Source organism: Cimex lectularius, unplaced genomic scaffold (assembly GCF_000648675.2).
Source record: "Cimex lectularius strain Harlan isolate CLEC.00 unplaced genomic scaffold, Clec_2.1 scaffold272, whole genome shotgun sequence".
Classification (NCBI taxonomy): domain Eukaryota; kingdom Metazoa; phylum Arthropoda; class Insecta; order Hemiptera; family Cimicidae; genus Cimex; species Cimex lectularius.
Window position 1 is genome coordinate 204,361 of NW_019392910.1, and position 20,260 is coordinate 224,620.

The 20,260-nt window shown below is 35.7% G+C and overlaps 1 protein-coding gene across 2 annotated transcripts in view; it reads left to right on the forward strand.

The window, feature by feature from the left end:
• The first annotated feature begins 17,721 nt into the window (after positions 1-17,721).
• The window catches only part of LOC106669148 (serine proteinase stubble), a 302,112-nt gene continuing 299,573 nt past the window's right edge, over positions 17,722-20,260 (forward strand). For both annotated transcript variants that reach the window (XM_024229269.1, XM_024229270.1), the window contains exon 1: positions 17,722-17,802. The gene's annotated coding sequence lies outside the window, so the exon portion shown is untranslated. The remainder of the gene's footprint in view (positions 17,803-20,260) is intronic.

The window sequence follows — 20,260 nt, forward strand, 5'->3', positions numbered from 1 at the left end:
TTTCCCTCTTTTTTGCTATTGTCCTAGTGGATCGAAGTCACAATAGCTAGTGGTAGAGCAGCGGCGTATTTAGCCGAAGATTGTGCGTTCGAATCCTGCTCGTGACGCTAACTTTTTTATCTCAACCAATACCTTACTTAAAAATTAATTAATTGGAAAAAAATTATTTTGTCAATCGGACCACGAAACCTAATCGAGGTACTACAGAGGGTACAGAGGTACAAGCAAGGAAATACATTCAAACTCTGGAAAAGCTTGCACGTTCGAAATACTCTACGTAAAAACGTTTGTACGAATCCTGTCTAGTTTCAGGATTTTGGTAACTCCGGAAAAACTGTAATAATTACAAGAAAGGTTCAATCCCGATTATTTTACGTAGGTTTCGTGAAACAAATTCTGCTTTAAAATGAATCCATTAGATTTCTTAGTCCGATTGACAAAATAAGTTTTTTCAATTAATTAATCTTTCTATGTAAGGTCTTGGTTTACTGAATATGTACTTCATTTTGCTTATTAAACCCATTATATTTTGTGGTCCGATTGGCCAAATAACTTTTTTCAATTAATTAATCTTTATATAAGGTATAGATTGAGATAAAAAAGGTCAAAAAGGATCGAAGTCACGATAGCTCAAATGGTTGAGCTTACATAAAAATTAATTAATTTAAAATGAATCTTGGCTGTTTTATTTTCTTGGATAAAGACTTAAGTTTATGCTTAAGACCCCAAGGTAAAATATTTAATAAACCTGATTATTAATTTCATGGAGGATTAGATGTTAGATAGAAGTTGGAGATTTTTTTAATTTTCATTTTGTTGTGGGGTGTTACATTATTAATTATTTTTCTAAATGTGCAAAGATATTAGAAATTGTGTTTACGGTGAGTAATTCTGTGCGCATAAATCTGAATTGTGAGTTAAAATAGGCTGTATTTCCGATTCCAACAGGAGACTGGCCATCCTCTGTAAATTAGACTCTAAAAGTCCCATAAATAAATCAAAACGTTGTTTATCTCTCGTGTCTGTTGCGAGGAGTCGCGATGAAGGTTTAACCTCTGTCTAAAAATTATTGGCTCGTGTCTCTCGAGTCACTACTGATCGATATACTGTCCCGTCGTTTTGGGGTGGAAAAAGGGTGTAAATTTGGACAAAAACAAAAGATTAAACGGGGTTGCGTACTTCGTGGAACGCTGACACAACTGGGCCACGCATCGTATTTATTGTCAATTACACGGGATCGGGTGTCAGCGTCCCAGAAACCCGCCTCCCGTGAACTTCGCTGCTCATCTAGCTCAACTCTTAAACAATTAATTGGAATCCGAGGAGAAGAAAGTGTTTAACTTTTAACTCTTCATCTCTGGAGGAAGGAGATTAGCTATCTCGAGAGGGGAAGTCGGCGATTTACGAAGCGGAAACGGACTTCATTTTTATTTAATTAACGACGCCAGGAAAAGGAAGAGTAGAAGAGAAAAGGACCTGTTTGGGCCGAGATCCGGGCTAGGGCCTCCGTAAAGAGGATCTCATCGGAGATGCAATTGAAGCATTTTTCCTTTAGCCGCCGCCCCCACGCCAATTCGCTTGTTCTTCCTTTCCGAAGCCAATTCCCTTTCTGCCCATACAATATTATCTATCCGGATTGCAATAAATTGGATTTTCAGATTCCATTTGGAAATCTATCAAAAGAAAATAGGATTTTTGTCTCAATTTATATGAATTTACCCATAATAGAATCTGATTTTTATCCTAACTGAAATACACTTAAAAAAACATTTAGCCATTGATAGATTAAAAAAATACCACTGATGGACAAATTTAACGCACCACTCAATTTATTTAATTTGAAATTAAATCCATAACCTTTCTATATTAGTTATAGGTAATTAGGAGCTATCGTAGTCAAACGGGACTTAATGCTTTTTTTACTTCTACGTATACTTTTGTACTGATTAATCCCATTTGTACGAAAAGTAACATTATGCCCTTCCATTCTTCTACGCCCAAAGATCGCTTTAAATCAATCTTTTTACTTCGTTGATTTCATTTGATATTATTCTTATTCTAAAACCTTTTATAATGGCAATTAATTAAGGTTTTTAGTTGAGATGAAAAAAAGTTAATGGCACGAGAGGGATTCGAACCCACGACCTTCTGCTAGATACGCCGCTGCTCGACCACCTGAGCTATCGTGACCTCGATCCACTCGGACATCAACTCCCAATCTCAACCCCACCTTAGGAGTTTTCATTTTTTTTTTTTTTTCATCTCAACTAAAAACCTTAATTAATTGTCTTGTATTAATTGGTCAAGCGGACCACGAAAGTAGTGAATTAATGATTTAAAAATGAAGTACACTTCACTAAAGCTCTCCGTCGCCATTTCAATTGTCGTCGAGAACATTGATCAAAACACTGGAATAACTTTATTTAAAACAATTAAGTTTAACAAACAATTTATTACATGGTTGTTCTAATAAAATTACACTATTTTCGTCGAGTAGCATCAGAACAGGACACTCATATTTTTTGTAGTTTATTTCAAATAAGTATATGTAATTTTGTCTTTATATTAATTAAAACATTCCTATTTTAATGTACACCATATTACACGAGATCAAAAATTCATAAGTTTTTATAAAAATTATTTAATTATGATTGGTAGGAAGAAAATTGATCAAAACGATGGAATAAATTTATTTAAAACCATTAAATTCACTAATTTCGTGGTCCGCTTGACCAATTAATATATTACAATTAATTAAGGTTTTTAGTTGAGATAAAAAAGTAGTTATAATTGAAAAATGGCAAAAAGGAGTGAAAATTCAAAAGGTGCGGTGGAGATGGGAAGTTGGTGTCCGAGTGGATCGAGGTCACGATAGCTCAAGTGATAGAGCAGCGGCGTATCAAGCCGAAGATCGTGGGTTCGAATCCCGCTCGTGCCATTGACTTTTTTATCTCAACTAAAAACCCTAATTAATTGTAATTTATTTAAAACAATTAAGTTTAACACACAATTTATTACATGATTGTGCTCATAAAATTTAACTAACAATTTATTACATGGTTTACAAAATAATGCATTAAGAACAAAAGAGGCGTTGCGATTGCGATACTATTTGTGATACTCGCTGTATGACTGTACGTGGCGTGCGCTTGACGTCGAATAGATGTGCACACCCTACCAAAACGTGGCAAGGCTTCGGGTAGCATCGGGTAAGTGTGTTCCCGGCTTTACGGGAAATGAGATAAGAAATCTGATAAGACATGCCCGAAATGTTTCGATTTCCTCCAGAACAGTAAGAAGAAGGCTCAATGAAAATAACCTCAGTGTCTGATACCCTGCTCGTGGACATGTTCTAACCACAGCTCATAAAATAACCAAGGCACAATTTGCACGGGAACATTTGGATTGGACTTTGGGGGATTGGGGACGAGTTCTCTTTAGAGATGAGGTGAGAGTTGGCCTCAAATCTTCAGATGGGTGTAAATTCATTTGGAGACTCTCAGGATGAGTACATGCTGTATGGTTCCTCAGTTGCAGTCCAAAGTGGATTTTGGCATTTCCTTGGACGCCCGCATCGAACTGGCTATAGTGCGAGTAAGATATCTAACTTCACAAAGGTAGTTACAAGACATAATCAAAAAACATGTAATGCCAATTGCCCTCTCCACAATCGGTGAGAAATTCTTGCTAATGCAGGATAATGCCAGGCTCCATAGAGTACCTATTGTCTACATGAATGAAGTTGGAATTGAGTGCTTGGTGTGACCAGCTCGATGTCCAAATTTGAACCCAATCGAAAACATTTGGGACCAACTTAAGCGTCGTAAGCGAGTACGACGGCTTAACTGAGATCTTAACACCCTAGAAAACTTGCAAACGGTTGTTCTTGATGAATGGGAAAGAATTCCTCAAGATTTTATCAGAAATCTTTTCCAAGGAATGCAAAACCGTTTAACGGACTTGATTCGTGCCAGAAATGGAAATATTCGGAATAAAGGGGACACAATTTTTTTATAGTTTTATTTTTTTTTAATTTTCTGTTTTTTTCTTCTTTTTATTCAATAATCGTTTAATTTCAAGTATTTCTTCCTCTTGCGTTAATCAACAACTGTGGGGGTGGAGCCTTGCATTGTCATCCATAAAAATAAAACTGTCGCCAATTAGTAGCATATAAGGAATAACTTCTTGTGATAACGCATCTTAATGTATCGCGGAGCTGTTAGGGAAAACTAAGAGAGAACTAAAGATCGAGTTTGAGCGACCTTCCAAGAAAATGCCGCCCAAACCATAACACCACCAACTCCATAGCTTCTCCGGAATGAAAATGTTGCGGGGATATATTACTTTCATGTTCCTATAAAAACCTCTCGACCGTCAGAAATCTTGAAACAAAACGTACACTCATCTGAAAAAAAAAGATTTTAGTCCAATCTTTGTCCAATTGATGTGATTTATTGTGGAACTTAACCGAGTTGTTCTGTGCCTTACCGGAGATTCTGGACAAGTGGCAGACCTTCTGGCAAGTAACCCAGCTAATTTGGTGAAGTACATTCGAAAAAATAGAACGATCGAACGAACTCTTAGATGTGGCACGATGGCGATCTGATCCATACCTTGTTGAGTACCCTCCAGTATCTTAGTATGATAGAAAACCCTTCGGAGAATCCTGTGTTTAGCACCCTTGCCACATACTCTCGGCATCGTCCATCTTCCAACAATGCTATGATTCCAGGTGAATCTTTATCACTTCACACCATCACTCCAATAAATTTTAAACGTACAAATGAAACCAACAGAACGTTCGAAAGAATCTTTGCAGAAAAACCAACAAAGAAAAGATTGATTATTCAAACATTTATTTACAAAATCCATTTGTAAACACAAGCGGGAGATTTTATCTGTGTTTTATTTACCTCTAATCCTTTAAAACGGACCAAATATTGTTGCAAGATAATAAATGGAGGTTTACTTAAGAGATAATTAAAAATATTAAGGATGGCCTCTGTTGTTTTTTTCTTAGCGTAAATAATTTGTTTAAGTTATCTGTTTTATAATAAAATAATCTTTTTTTGTCGCGACTGACGTAAATGAAAGCAAGATTTGTAAAAATTACGTGTGTGAAAGTGTCTCGAATGTCATCCGTAGTCGTTAAACGCCTCCCTTTACAGATTATGTAGATTACAGCCCAGTTTCAGTCCTATTGCAAGCGAAATTAGTGTTTTCCATTTTTTTAATATTTACGAAAGGTAGCTTTAATTTTAATAAACTCTTACTCCTGGTGGGAACCGCTTTTGAGAAAGTGACTAATTAAAATCATCAGTCTCCTTCCGAGGGAAAAAATATTATAAAATAAAGTAGAATTCAAATTTTAACGTCTGAACTTTTCTTACTGAGATTCGTCAGTGTGTGTTTGATGAGTTGTTAAAAGATTGACTAGTAGTGAGATGATACGAAAGAATGAAAGAGAGAGTGATATGTGACAATGAAGTAGCATAAATAAACGAAAGAGCGCGTGAGAAACTAAAAGAGGGTAATGGTCAGGTGTCTCATTCACCAAGTCCACGATGAATGAGATAGTGATTTCAAAACTTATAACTGTATATATATAGAAGGATATATCTGATAAATTTACACAGTTAAAGTAAGCATTCAAACTAGTTGTAGAATAAATATTACTTACATAATACAATTTAATAATAGTAAAAAAAGAATTACTTAGAAAGTTAGAAAAAAATAAAAAACGAGTGACAATGTATGAATGAACGATTCATTTATTGATCTCGCAAGATTTGGTCTCAAGGGCACACTTACATCTAACGTGAATTACTTGTGCGAAAAAAAGCAATATATATATATATATATAGAGAGAGAGAGAGGGAGAGAGAGACAGACAGACAGACAGAAAGCAAGAAAGAAAGAAAGAGAGAGAGAGAGATGAGAGAGAGAGAGAGAGAGAGAGAGAGAGAAAGAGAGACAGACAGACAGACAGAAAGAAAGAAAGAAAGAGAGAGAGAAAGTGTGAGAGAGAGAAGAGAGAGATAGCGAGAGAGAGAGAGAGCGAGAGTGAGAGGGGGAGAGAGAGAGAGAAGAAGGAGAGAGAGAGCGAGGGAGAGAGAGTGAGAGAGAGAGACAGACAGACAGAATGAAAGAAGGAGAGAGAGAGAGAAGAGAGAGTGCGAGAGAGAGAGGGGAGAGAGAGAAGAGAGAGAGAGAAAGAGAAAGAGAGAGGGAGAGGGGGTGGGAGAGNTGTAAATGACATGCAAGTAAACAAGATAAATGAGCGAGAGAGTAAGCCAATATTAAATGAATAATGTAAGGACTCAGTGGTGAAATGAGCGCGCGATCGATGGTCTGAATTAATGAATGATTCAATGACATTAAATAACTAACAGAAAGAATGAGAGGGAGTGGATGAATGAGGTGAGGAACGAATAAAATATGAGAAATTGAGTGGGATATCGTAAAAATGCATGTGTTGTCACAAAATAAAAACGTTTAATTTAATTCTGATTCTAGAGCTTTTAGGAGGTAAAATCATACTTGATGTAAAAAAAAGTGTTAAAATCTATAGTTATACCATGTCCTCAGAGATTTATGAACATTAATAAATATAATAATTTTTTCGCAATTTTGGCATCTGGTGGTTAAGTTTACAACTTTCTTCTCCTAGGGGCTTTAACGCTCTTCTAAACTCTGGGCCTATCGCTCCAATCATTCCGACGAATCGTTCATGCTGAAATAATGATACAGCAGCCCCCCTTAAATCACACGGGAAACTTACTCAAACTTCGCCAAGGAACAAGTAGCAAGTTGAGAAACTAAGCCTTGATATATTTTGACTTGAGTGCAATTAAACTAGATGAAATGTTGTTTGATTGAACGTTGATCATTTACGGCACCCGGCTTTGTCCGTCAGGAGTTGAGTGGAAAAGATGTTTTGGAGCAGACAGCGAAACTAAACGGACCAGAGAATTTTGATCTTGATCAAATTAAAATCCACCGCGGTCCGTTATCCAATTGAAATCTTCTTTCTCGAAGAAAGGATTTTCAAGAGTCATTATATTTGACAGCATCTTATTATTATAAATTAATAAGAATAATAATTATATACATATTATTCCTATTAGCCTTGCTTTTTATATGTAATGGGAAAGTTCAGCAGAAGTTGTCGACTAATTGTAGCTATTTAACAGTGAGATAATCTAGATAAGCATTAAGGTACATTTGACCGGAAGTGTACGATACCATTTAATAATCATTATTAACAATGACGTTATAATAAATTCTTTTATTTACTTTTTGCAGTAAACTATGGCATTGTAATGTTATTTTGACAAAATTTACTTAAGTATTAGGATTTTAGTTCTTGATAGGTTTTTCTAGTATTATGATAATTTCCTTGCTTAAATAGTTTTGTATACAATTTCAAAAGTGATATATTACATATGAACTTTACTACGGACTTGGAAAAAAAAAGAAAAGAAAAAAGATCAGAGTTTGTTGAATTATAATATTAGGTTGGTTAAAGTGTTAATACTAACGTTTTAATTATTTTTATCAGCTTATGCCTAATTATATAATTACGCTATTAAAAATACGCAATTTTTTCGAAATGAAAAATTTGTGTCACAGGCGGGATTCGAACCCATGACTTTTGGCTAAATACGCCGCTGCTCTACCACGTGAGGTCCCGTGAATTCGATATATATATATATAATATGTATGTATATAATATGTAAATAACAAAAAACTGTTTTTTTTGGGGGGGGGGTTTACGCTGGCATATTACCCATGAAGTTTTCTATTTTCATTTTACTGTCGAGCGTGATCGGCCGACCAGGGCCCGGTCCCCGCCGCGCGTCCGCACCATCATTCAGCTCCATCATCTTCTCATCTTCTAAATTTTCATGCTTGAAGATAATAAAAAAGAAACGTTTATCGACTTTAGAAATCCGTAGATTATGTTGAATGCTGATGGATTGTTGCTTATTATTGGTTTTGAAATGTTTGGGACTTTGCTCAGATTTTTTAGCAGTTTGTCTCTTTCATTTTCATATTCTGGACATTCAAAAATTATATGGGAAGGATTTGAAGGGCAATCGCAAATGGGACAGTTCGGAGACGATGCCAAACCGATTCTCTTCTTGTAGCTACCCCATAGGCCATGATTTGTCTTCAGTCTAAAAATAGTAGAATAGAACTCCTTTGACATTCCTTCTGGGCTATCACCTTCCGAAAAACCATGGTTTTTTCTTGAGCTCAGGGAACAGTGACCTGTAATAATTGCCAACATTTGATGCGTTGTATTTTTCTTGCCACAGATTTCTACAAAACTTTTCCAGAAAGTTTTTCCCGTCATCTTTAGGAATTTTAATGCCAAGGGTTGGGCCTGATGTTGCAGCCTCCTTTGCAAGTGCGTCCACCGTTTCATTTTGCCATAAGCCTGCATGCCCTTTCACCCAACACAATTCCACCCTTTTTCCCATGATTTTTGCCTCAAGCATTTTCCTACTGATTTGGGCAAAAATATAGTTTCTGCATTTATATTCTGGGGTAATGTTATTTATCCTTTCTACAATATAAGGACAGGACAGTCTGTGAGGATACAAAATTTAGAATCACCCAATTTTCGTATGTACTCGAGAGCGCTATCTATCGCAATTAGTTATTTTTTATATTAAATGTAATTATTTCATTCAATTCATTAGATGAAAAGTATAAGATTAAGATAATGGCTGAAGATGCTTACAATGTAAGTTAAACTTCTTTCTCCCGAATAAACTAATAAACAGTTATAATTAAGGCTTTAGTGACGTTCAGGTTTTTTTACAATTTTATATATGCATATATGCATTTGTAAGTAATGCAGGGCCGCTGGATTCGAACCCCGGATCTCTACCTTACAGTGATGAGCGCCGTGTCAACGCCTAAACCGCTGCGGCCACAGACGCCCCTAAGTACTTATTAATAATTAACCTAATGTAATTGTTAACAACTAGAAAGAAAAGTAATATTTAATATAATAGTATTATTGAACGTAGGCAGAACATAACAAAATTAAAGAAATAAAAATAAAATAAAAAATGAAAAAAACCCGGAATTAATATTTAACTAATTATCTTTATCCCAACAATATTAACTGATCTGATTAAAATAGATTTACTTTTAAAGATATGCTCTGCTTGTAAAAAGACTTTAGGTGAAATTCTCCAGGCATGGTTATTTGATGAGATAGATCATCTTAAGCCCGTTTTAAAAATTCCGTCCTAGTTGCAATATTTTGGCTTTGTTAGATGATTGTTCGGTTTTTATAACGAAGCCTATCTCATTACGGAATTAATAAAGAATAATTATTATCGGCTTATCATAATTTATTTTTTCCTTCACTTCCCTGCAGATTAAACGCCCCCTGGCTCGTCAAAATTGTAATTAGTTTTGACTTTTTCTTCTGCAGAAAGAAAAAGAGCTATAAAAAAAGGTGGAAGGCGGGGAAGTCCTTTGTGACTAGATAATTGGAAAGAACAGTTAGTTGTCTTCTAACGGTGGCTAATATCAATCACCGAGGGTTTTACGACGCCGGGCCGCAACACACCGGCCTTTTATTGCCATGCCGAAACCATACGAGCCACTCTCGAAATTAGTAGATCGACCCAAGTTTTACGTTTTTCCTCCTCGCTCTCTCTCTCTTCCCCTTTTATACCTCCTTCTGTACGGTAAAGACGTATGACGGAGAACCTCGGCATTGTTTTACCCCAAATGGTCCAACGGGGAAGAAAGATTTCAAGACGTGCTACTCGTCTGAACAAAGGTTTGGGCGCTCTTAGCTCACAAAAGGGGGAAATGGAAGAAACAGTTGGTGTCATGAACAGCTAAAAGGTTCACAGTAGGTTCAATATAAAACAGAAAACCCAGGGTCGTTTGTTTTTTTAGTACAAATCTGATCAAACTGTTGAGTTTATAGTTTTTTTATAGCTCTTATAATTTATATTCATTTAACATCCTCCTCTCTGCCAATTTGTTTCAGTTTTCATGGTAGAATCACACACTCAAAACATGCCATAGTCATTCTTCTCTCACTCCATAACGGATCAATGAAAGCATGTCCCACAGTTAGCATGGAAAAAGTATTGGGATTAATCCTCCTACACCACAGGTAACGAGGACAGTACACAAAACCATCATTATTATTATCAAAGAGAAACCTCCAACAGGAATAAAATTAAAATGGAGAGATAGCAACAAAATAATGAAAGACCAAATTCAATCAAAACTTCCGAATAAATCTAGGTACCAAAAAAGAATGGGAACACCTTTAAGAATGGCACCATCCTTTGGTACACAGATGGATCTAGAAAAGGTACAGGGGCAGGAGTATTCCGTTCAGGAACCAAATATTCAGAACCCTTCCAAGCTGAGATTCGCGCAATTGAGAGATGTACTCAACTCAACCTGAATAAAGGGTATAAAAACAAGAACATAGCTGTTATGCCAGATAGCCAAGCAGCCATCAAAGCACTAAGCACAAATATCATTAGTTCAAGGATGGTGCCGAACTGAAAACCAAATTAAACATGTTAGGTATTCAGAACAAGGTCAGCTTAGACGAGAGCTTCCCCGGGGATGGCTTTCTGCGGCAGGCGGAGATCCCCTCCTCGTAGGACGGCTATTGGCTTCCCTAGCGTTTGATCTGTATTTATTCTGTATTATTTATTGTAGTTAGTTGATAGTTAATTATTGCATCTGTTACTTGTTATTTATTTATTAGTTTGTGTCTTCAAATTGTTAGTTTTGTCAAAATGTAATTTGTTATTTGGTAGGTCTGCACCTTTATTTATTTATGTTGTTGTTATCGTTTGTTGTTGTTGTTTTCGCACCGAAATTTTTTATTCTTAGTACTTATTGTGTCGATCAATCTTTATTGCTCTCGTTACTTGTTATTTATTTATTGCTTTATGAATTTCTAGTCATGCTAAAAAATGGAATTTGATATTTCATAGGTCCGTTCTCTTGCTGAATGAAAAAAAAAAAAAAAAAAAAAAAAAAACGGACACCCTTGCAAGGCAAGGAGCTGCTACACCGCTGACCGGAATTGAACACTTCAGTGGCATAGTACTATTAACGAGTATCTCAGATAGAAGGACAAACAAAAAGAACATGAAGGAACACTGGAATTCATTCATTGAATACAGGTAATCCAAGAATCTTAACAAATGACAATTAATTAAGGTTTTTAGTTGAGATGAAAAAAAGCTAATGGCACGAGAGGGATTCGAACCCTTCGGCTAGATACGCTGCTGTTCTACCACCTGAGCTATTTTCATCTCAACTAAAAACCTTAATTAATTGTCATGTATTAATTGGTCAAGTGGAACACGAAAGTAGTGAATTAATCTTAACAAATTTCGGAAGAAAAGAAATTACAGAATAAGTATGTCAAAGGAAGCAGGAACAAACTGCGAATCCCAATAGGTTTCTTAACAGGTCTCTGTAAGCTAAATGGACACTTAAAGAAGATTGGAATAATCCAAGACGGCACATGCCGATTCTGCAAAGAGGCAGAGGAGACACCAACACATCTACCAACAAACTGCGGTGCTACACTTGCCACAGGAGGAAGTGTTTTGGGATATACAATATGACCATAGAAGAGTTTCAATCACTGAAATCAGGCCTACTAATCAAGTTTCTTGATGAAATAGGACTCACCGATGTGCCTTAGGCAGAGAACGGGGGATACAATAGCTCTTAAAGGGCACAGCATATTACATCTACATCATTTACTGATTCTTTCAGTATTTCAGTTACCACCTACTCATTTGTTCTCTGATTAATGCAATATTACATTTTATAAATTTTACAATCAATAGTTTGCTATTTACTTACGAATACTCATAATTACTCAACCTTACCTCACTCGCTTATTCACTTAATCTTACATTCAGAGCCTATCTCGGTATCCATTCCATTTGATAATACTTACTTCTATTCTTATACACTCGTTCATTTATTTTGTACCTCATGAATCTATTAGCTCACATTCTCATTTATTCAATAACATTCACACATTTACTCATGTGCTATTTTCTTGTGTCTTATGCTTTGGACTACTAGCAAGTGATTGCGTAGATCCGATATCTAAATACAGCAATAAGTCTCCAACTGCAATCCTCCCTAATCCTATTCCAACCTAAACTTATAATAGTTACTTGACCTAAATTAACCCTACACCTAACCTAACCTGACCCGTACCTAAATCTAACCTTATCTTAACCTTTACCATAAACCAACCTCCTAAACTCAACCTAACCACAACTTAACTCTGACATAATTATATGTAACCCTACCCAAATCTAACCTCCTCTCTTCGTAATATAATATTATATATATATATATATATATATATATTATGCAGGGTGGGCGACCAAGACCCGAGAGGTGCAATGCCTGGTTAGACTCGTACCCCATCCCTAAAAGGTTCGGGACTTGGTCGGCTCACGTGTCCTGTATAAACCTCTTGGACCTGTTCACAAACCCCAAGATTTTGGACCATTTAATCACGGGGAGTAATTTGGTGATGTCCTCTCCTTGAAAGATTTCAAATCTAGACCTAGGATACCTATCACACTCTGCGAGGTAGTGCCTTGCCGTTTCTTCTTTTATTTCGCAGAAGCGGCAAAAGGGATCTGGTAGGATAACCATTACGAAGAGGTGTCTTCTCAGTGGGCAGTGGCCCGTCAGAATACCTTTCAGCCTACTAATTCCCTTCCTTGAGATAGAGAATAGTCATTTCGATTCTGCTGGTTTGATCGCCTTAACAAACTCTTTCGATTGCCTGTGTCCCGGGGGATAAATTCCACTCCGTAAGGAATTGTTTCATGCCCCAGTTATTAATACTCTCTTTCGCTGTGATCATAGAGTGAGGTAATACCGGTTGAGGCCCGAGCAACACAGTATTAGAACCTTCTTTGGCTAGGCCATCTGCCTCTTCATTGCCATGGTGTCCTATATGTGCTGGTATTCAAATAAGGGTTACCTTGTTCTCAAACCTGGAAGAGATCCTATTGATAAGATCTGTAGTTTCCTCCACCAGTCGTAAGGTTGATAAATATTTTTGTAATGACGTAAGACTAGCCTGATTGTCAGAAAATTTTTTAATATCTTTTCCCTAATTTTATTTTCCATAAGTGTTCTACAACACACATTAATGGCCCAGATTTCCGCCTGAAAAACGGAGGTGTTATTACAAAGAGGGGAGGAGAGATTCCTAATTTTGGTATGTAGATTCCTGCACCTCACACATTCAGTATATCACATACAGTACACATTGACACGTTTAATCATTTGCCATTTACTTACGATTCTCACAATCACTCAATCATTTTCCAATCTCTCTATCATAAATTGAGATTCAAACCACTCACCCATCATTTCTGTATCTCTTTCATCTGCTTATTCACGCCCTCACAATTCATTATTAAAGTCTACTTTTATTTAGTTGCTCATTCATGCAGTCAGTGTCACATTCACTCATTCATTTTCCGTACCTCACTCCCCTCATACATCTCAGAACTCATACATTCAGTATCTCTGTATTTAAATTTCGTACTCATTCGCTCTCTCATTTATGTATTACTTCATTCAACACGTATTACTCCTGTTTCTCCCTCAGTTACTAACTCACTAAAAACATTCTCTCATTCTTTTTGTATATTAATTCTATACTCATTCTTTCATTTATTAATTACCTTACTCAACCACTTATTTCTTACATGTATATCTCACCTACTCTCTCATACATCAGTATTTCATTTTTTTTGTGTATTGCGATTTCTTACTCCTTCGATCTCTTATTTATTCATTCCCTCAGTTAACCACACTTCCTTCCGTTTCGCTTACATACTTACTTGTACATCCATGCAGCAACTATTACAACCTCTCATTCATTCGGTTCATTCGCCCATTCATTCATTTTCTCATTTGCACAATTATTAATTTTTTTTACTAGGTTTTGCAACAGTAGAGGTCATACCGACACTCGGGTGCCGGTGTTTTTGGAAAACCCCTTCCATTTATTGTCACAAAAAATCAACATTAGGCCTTCTGCGAGTGAACAGAATCACCTCTGTTTTTGACTCATTGGGTCTGATCCGCCACCTGTAAAAGTAATTAAATGTTTTCTCAAGGGCTACTGAGAGATGCCTAGCTATTGTATCTACCCTGAAAGACGAGATCATAAAAGCGGTGTCATCAGCATATAGGGCACACTTTGGCTTAACTTTTAGTTCGGTTATACCATTAATAAATAAATTGAACAATGTGGGCCCTAGGACAGAGCCTTGGGGTACACCAGCAGCAATTGGCCGTAAGTCAGTGCTTACGTTGTTAAGCGAGACACAAAATTTCCTATCTTCCAGATAACTCCTTATTAAATAAACGATGTATTTGGAAAAGTTATAACTGATTAACTTAAAGAGAAGTCCATTGTGCCATACGCAGTCGAACGCTTTTTCAACATCAACCAGTGCCATCCCAGTGTGCTTGTTCAAATTAAAATTGTGCTCAATAATATCTGTGACCCTCGCCAATTGTGTTGTGGTGCTGTGATGTGACCTGAACCCAAACTGTTCAGCCGCCAGTAGGTTCTTCTCGTCAATAAACAGTTGATTCTTCTTAATATCACGCGTTCAGTGATTTTGCCAAGACAAGGAAGAAGTGAGATGGGCCGGTAGCTACTCACCTGAGACATGTCTTTACCAGGTTTAGGTAATACAATTATTTTGTTAAAAAAATTATAATAAACCCAGAGGGTATGCAATATAATTATTCATATATATGTATAGAAGTAAAGTATAGAACAAGTAGAAAAAAAAAGTCACATGTATATATAAGCCAATGCGAATGAGTGAGTATTAGATAAGAGTGTAAGTGAGTGATCAAATGTCGGAGCGATTGACAAGACGAATGAGCTGTTTGCAGGTGAAGTAAGTGAATTGGTTGGGGGTGAAAGTGTGAACTACCGACGATGTTAGTGCGTATGAGCGTACAAATTTGCAATTGTATCGCATATTTGTGCCCAAGGAAAATCGGGCATACCAAGCCGCAGTTATTTTTTTGATCCTGCCAATAATATTGATTTAGGAACCTGATATTTATCATTATTAAAAAACACTTATCTAGGTGAAATTACTAATGCCACTTCGCGTCGCTATGCGATCATTACCGCCTATAATGATGGAGCCGGTAGTGTATTAAGAGTATTCCATAACAATAAAAAGCTGGCAGCACAAATTATTAATCAAATGCCACCAGATGATGTTTCTCCCATTTGACTTAAATAAACCCGTACAGTTATACGTAATTTTTGTTGTAAATATTTTTTTGCGATTACACTTGCAGTAACACGCATCGCCGTTTCGCGAGCTGAAGATCGCCCACTACCGCGGTAGTCACGTAAACTATATTTTTGTTGATAGGTATAATCTGCATGCCCAGGGCGAAAAATAACCTTGATTTCACTATAATCTTGCGACCGTTGATCCTGATTTTCAATCAACAAACCAATGGCACTCTTCTATCCCTAAAGGTTTCTCTCTGGATGTTAAGAGTAGGTAAGGTTCTTCGCGTTGCATCGAATTAAACCACATTCTCCACAGTTTGTGCGGTCCCCCGTCAATTCATTTGAGTTTTATCCTTGCGACCGTACTCCCCAGACGGTCGTTTTAACGTGTTAGCTCCGGAGGCACATCAGGACCACAACCTCACAATCCACATGTATCAGCCAAGGATAAGAATACTGGCCAAGAACAGAAGATTACCATTAAAGCATCTTCTGGTCTGGAAAAAGATGAGTTCCAAAGAATGGTAAGCGATGCAGAAGCAAATGCGGAAGTTCGGGTAAGTAATCAGGCTGACCAATTGGTTCATGGTACGTGTAAACAAATTGAAGAATTGGGTAATTTGTCAGCTGATAAAGCAAGTAAATGAGTAATAAATGATTGAGTGATTAAACGACAGTACGTAAGAAAATATTAAAGACTAATTGTGGGTCGTCGGTAGCAGCAATGGTTTAGGGGTAGACCCGGCCTTAGTTCCATGGAAAAAAGAAGTGAAGTATTTCGGTTTGATGCTGGACTCAAAGCTCACGTTCACCAAGCACATCAACACGGTGTGCGATAGAGGAGTGGCTCTGATCTGCAATTTATTTCTGTTGTTAAATAGACACTCTGATCTGAGTATATTTAATAAAAGGTTAATTTATTATTTGTATATTCGACCCATGCTGTTGTATGCGGCTCCTGTCTGGTCTAATACATGTATCACCAACTATAGGAAGTTGCAGGTTGTGCAGAACAAATGCTTGAGACTGATTGGTTCCTTTTACAGGTGGACGCCAATAGACTACATGCATTCAGTATTGGAGGTGACTAGTGTCTCTACACAAGTCCACAGTATAACATCAAGATTTTTCAAAGCTTATGAACTTAGTGAATACACTAATATTAGAAATATTATTAACTATGAAGCTCTCTCCTTGCAGACACTTTACAAAAAATATAAGTACAAAAGAGTGAAGCACATTTTGCTGTAAATTAACTATATAATGTAAAGTTTTTAAAATATTTTTTCCCCTGTGTATTAATATTGAGATATGTTTCAATTAGTTATTTTTTACTTCAGATCAGGTATATAGGCAGGAAGCCTGAAGCCTGTCTTTTAATTTATTTGTAAATACTGTACATATTTTGTAAATAAAAATAAATTTTATTTCATTATAATTTTGTTTGATAAATAAGCCTTCTACATCGTACTTTTGCCCCAATTGATCTTATTTTTTCAGATTTATTAAAATTTATTGTAAAGTCAGTTTAATTTAATTCTCCATTTTTCATTCCAGATGGTAATAACTTAATTTGATTTTCGTCTCTTAAGGGCTTTATGATTGGGCAGATAATTTCGGTCAATTGCGATTAAGTGTTTTTCAAAGATTCTCATCAATATGATGAAGAAAAATAAAAGAAAAATACAAGAAGAACAGAGCGCACAGTTAAATAATTTAATTTTCCAAACAATGTGGAGGTTTTGGTGACTTAGCTGAATTAAGCCCCAGGTACGCTGTGTGTTTAACCCTTGGTTAATTAAAATGCGTTGAATCCATGAGAAATTAAGCCATTTTTGTAGTTTAATCAAACACCGTAGTGGAAATGCGAGACGGTGAATGTGAGTCGTAAACGGTGAAAAAGCTGCCGAGTAAAAAATAGGAGAATTTAATCATAATCATTTTGCGTTATACACGACCATTATAAACTCTCCATTAGAGCGATATATCAAAAGAGAAAATGGGAAAAATGTGACCCGGTTCGCGCCAGGAAAAGGAATCTCGATAATAAGAGAAAATAGGGAACCGACAACGATACCGAAGAGTAATTGGCTTTCATAAAAATGCGACTTAATAATTCCAGCGGACGTCGTTAAAGTTTGGAAACGGGACTAAAAGAGACCCCGGTGTAATTTGTTTATTCGACACGTGAAAAGGAGAAATTAATAGGTTAAATACGAGGGACTATTATCCTTCCGAAGGACGAGTGGGGCGAACGAAACGAAAAGTACTTGAAAACGAAACTAGGTCTAATGATAAGAGAAGAGCACCCCCACTTCGTTCGGTTTGCGTGTCTGTGCGATGATGGGCCAAGTGTGAACATCCGAGCGTGCAGTCGTCTTGTGCCTGTGTGCCGTGTGTGATACAGTGAACATTAATCGGAAATCAAGGTGATACCGCATAATTACAACGACTGACTTGCTAAGGTGAGAAAGAAAAAACATAACAAACTTTAAGTCCCTTATTGTTGCAATTCGTGATATAATATCGCCTTGTAACTCCAACTTAAAACTTACATTTTACTACTATAAAACATATACTTCATAAAGTCAATTGTGTTTTATCATGAAACACTTGCTACTTACTTTCGTATGAATTGTGCACTTAAAAAAATATATGAAATAATATATTCATACTTTACCAATAGATAATATTAATAACAAACATGTAACCAAAATAACAACAAATCAACATTAAATGGGCAAACTTTTAGTATTAAAATATTATTGATTATATTCAATCAATAAAATGAAAAGTAGAAAAACTCTCAGTCATACAAGAAAAATATATTGATAATTCCTTAAGTTCACTAATTTCGTGGTCCGCTTGACCAATTAATACATTACAATTAATTAAGGCTTTTAGTTGAGATGAAAAAAATATTGATAATCATAGATCATAAATACACAAGAGTCTCAATTTTATTACATTTACATTGATATTTTTTTCTTCTAATAATGGGGTTGTATTATATACTGTACAATGGTACAAATTAAGTTTTGAAATCATAACCTCAAATTTTTTTTCGAAAATCGCAAAAACTGATGATTACTGATCACATCGAAACGGCTCCAGTTAACCACAGGAAACATGCCATTTACAACCCTACACTTAATTGCACACGTTGACCTACATAAAGAAATAAAAATTGGAGTTGTAAAATAAACTTTTGGAGATTTTTTGTCGATTCAATACTCTCAATCATATTGACATAAAACCAAAGATTGTTGATATTGGCTCAAAGAAAAGAGATTTTGCTATAGTAGGTTAAAATATTTCCTTTTTTAAGCAAAAAATCAAGTTCACACTCATTTTTTTGCACCCCGAACGCCCTTGGTACATATTTGGGTAAAAATCTTCTCAAATTTTTTTACCACGTGTGGTGTTTAGTGGCCGTTAATCGATAATTATTCAGAAATCGTGAGATGCGGTCTGGTGTGATGTAGGTTTCAGAAAAACATTTTCTTTGTCGTGCCAACGTTTCGATCTTTATTGAGATCATCTTCAGGGCTCAAAGTGTGTATTTTTAGTGTAGATGTGTCATTTTTGTCTGTCGTGTTGAGAGTGCGAAACGTTGGCACGATAAAGAAAATGTTTTTCTGAAACCTACATCACACCAGACCGCATCGATTTCTGAATAATTTTTTTACCAACTTTTGCCGGCGTTTTTTTTCAATCACAAAAACGACTTCAATTATTCACAGGAACTTTAGACAAGGAATTTAGAACCATAGCAATTACCCATAGGGACAAAAATTTGGCTTCCCTAAATAAATAAGAACCAAATGAACAAAATAAAATTTTTGGAGAGTCTTTGTTGATTCTATCCTTTTTTCTCTTATAATGACATAAAAATTGAAGGTTGTTGATATAGTTTGAAAAAAAGGTAGAACTTTACAAATTGGGTTTTAGCAAGAAATCAAATTTATGTTTGTTTTCTGCACCCAAAAAAGCCTCTGATGCAAATTTTTAGGAAAAAAATTCTTTCAGATTTTCGCGTGATATTATTTTTGAAAATCACAAAAATGGTAATAAATTTGAAACGACCTTACTGATCTACAGGAAACGAAAGAACTTAAAAACCCATAAACCACATTTGATAGCATCACTTGAGCCTGCATAAATAATAATTGAATAAATAAAATAAAAGTTTAGAAGAGTTATTTTAAAATCATTTTGGCTTTAAGAAAAAAATAAGAAACTTTTAACCGTTTTAAGAACGTTAAATGTGAGTAAAATTCAGAAGCTTTATGGATTTTCAAGTAGAAGACCGGACATTATACAAAAATGACCCCGGATGATCCAGTCCAAAAATGTATAGTTTTTGTTGGTATAATAATCCTTGAAACGAATCCAAATAGTATTTTTGAAAAACCATTTTGAGTGATCGTTTGTTTTTTGTAGCTGATTGTATGCTGCATTCCCTTCTTTTGGTTTTTGTCTTTAAAGGTGAAAAATTCAAAGAATGGAATTTAAAAAAAATCAGAAATGTTTAAATTTGATTTCCCGGGTTCTTATTTATTTACGGAAGTTTGTAAGTTTGTGCCATTACGCGTCATATATACTCAAAGTCGAAAGAATAAAAATAAAATTTAACTAAAAATTTATTATTGTTTGTTCTAGTTTTGCTCTTCATAATGAATTAACCAGACAGTAAATTATCAGTTAAATTTATTGTATTACTAAATGATTTTTCGGTGTTTTAATGAATTTTCTTTTAAACCGTCATAATTACATATTTTGTATTAAAACTCATTAAATTCTGATCTCGTTTAATTTGTTAAAGGCGAACAGGCAGAATTAAAGAAAAACGAACAATATTTTTCCAACGCTTCTGTCGGGTTCGTGATATACTTACGAATGGGCTTTATTTCAAAAACACCC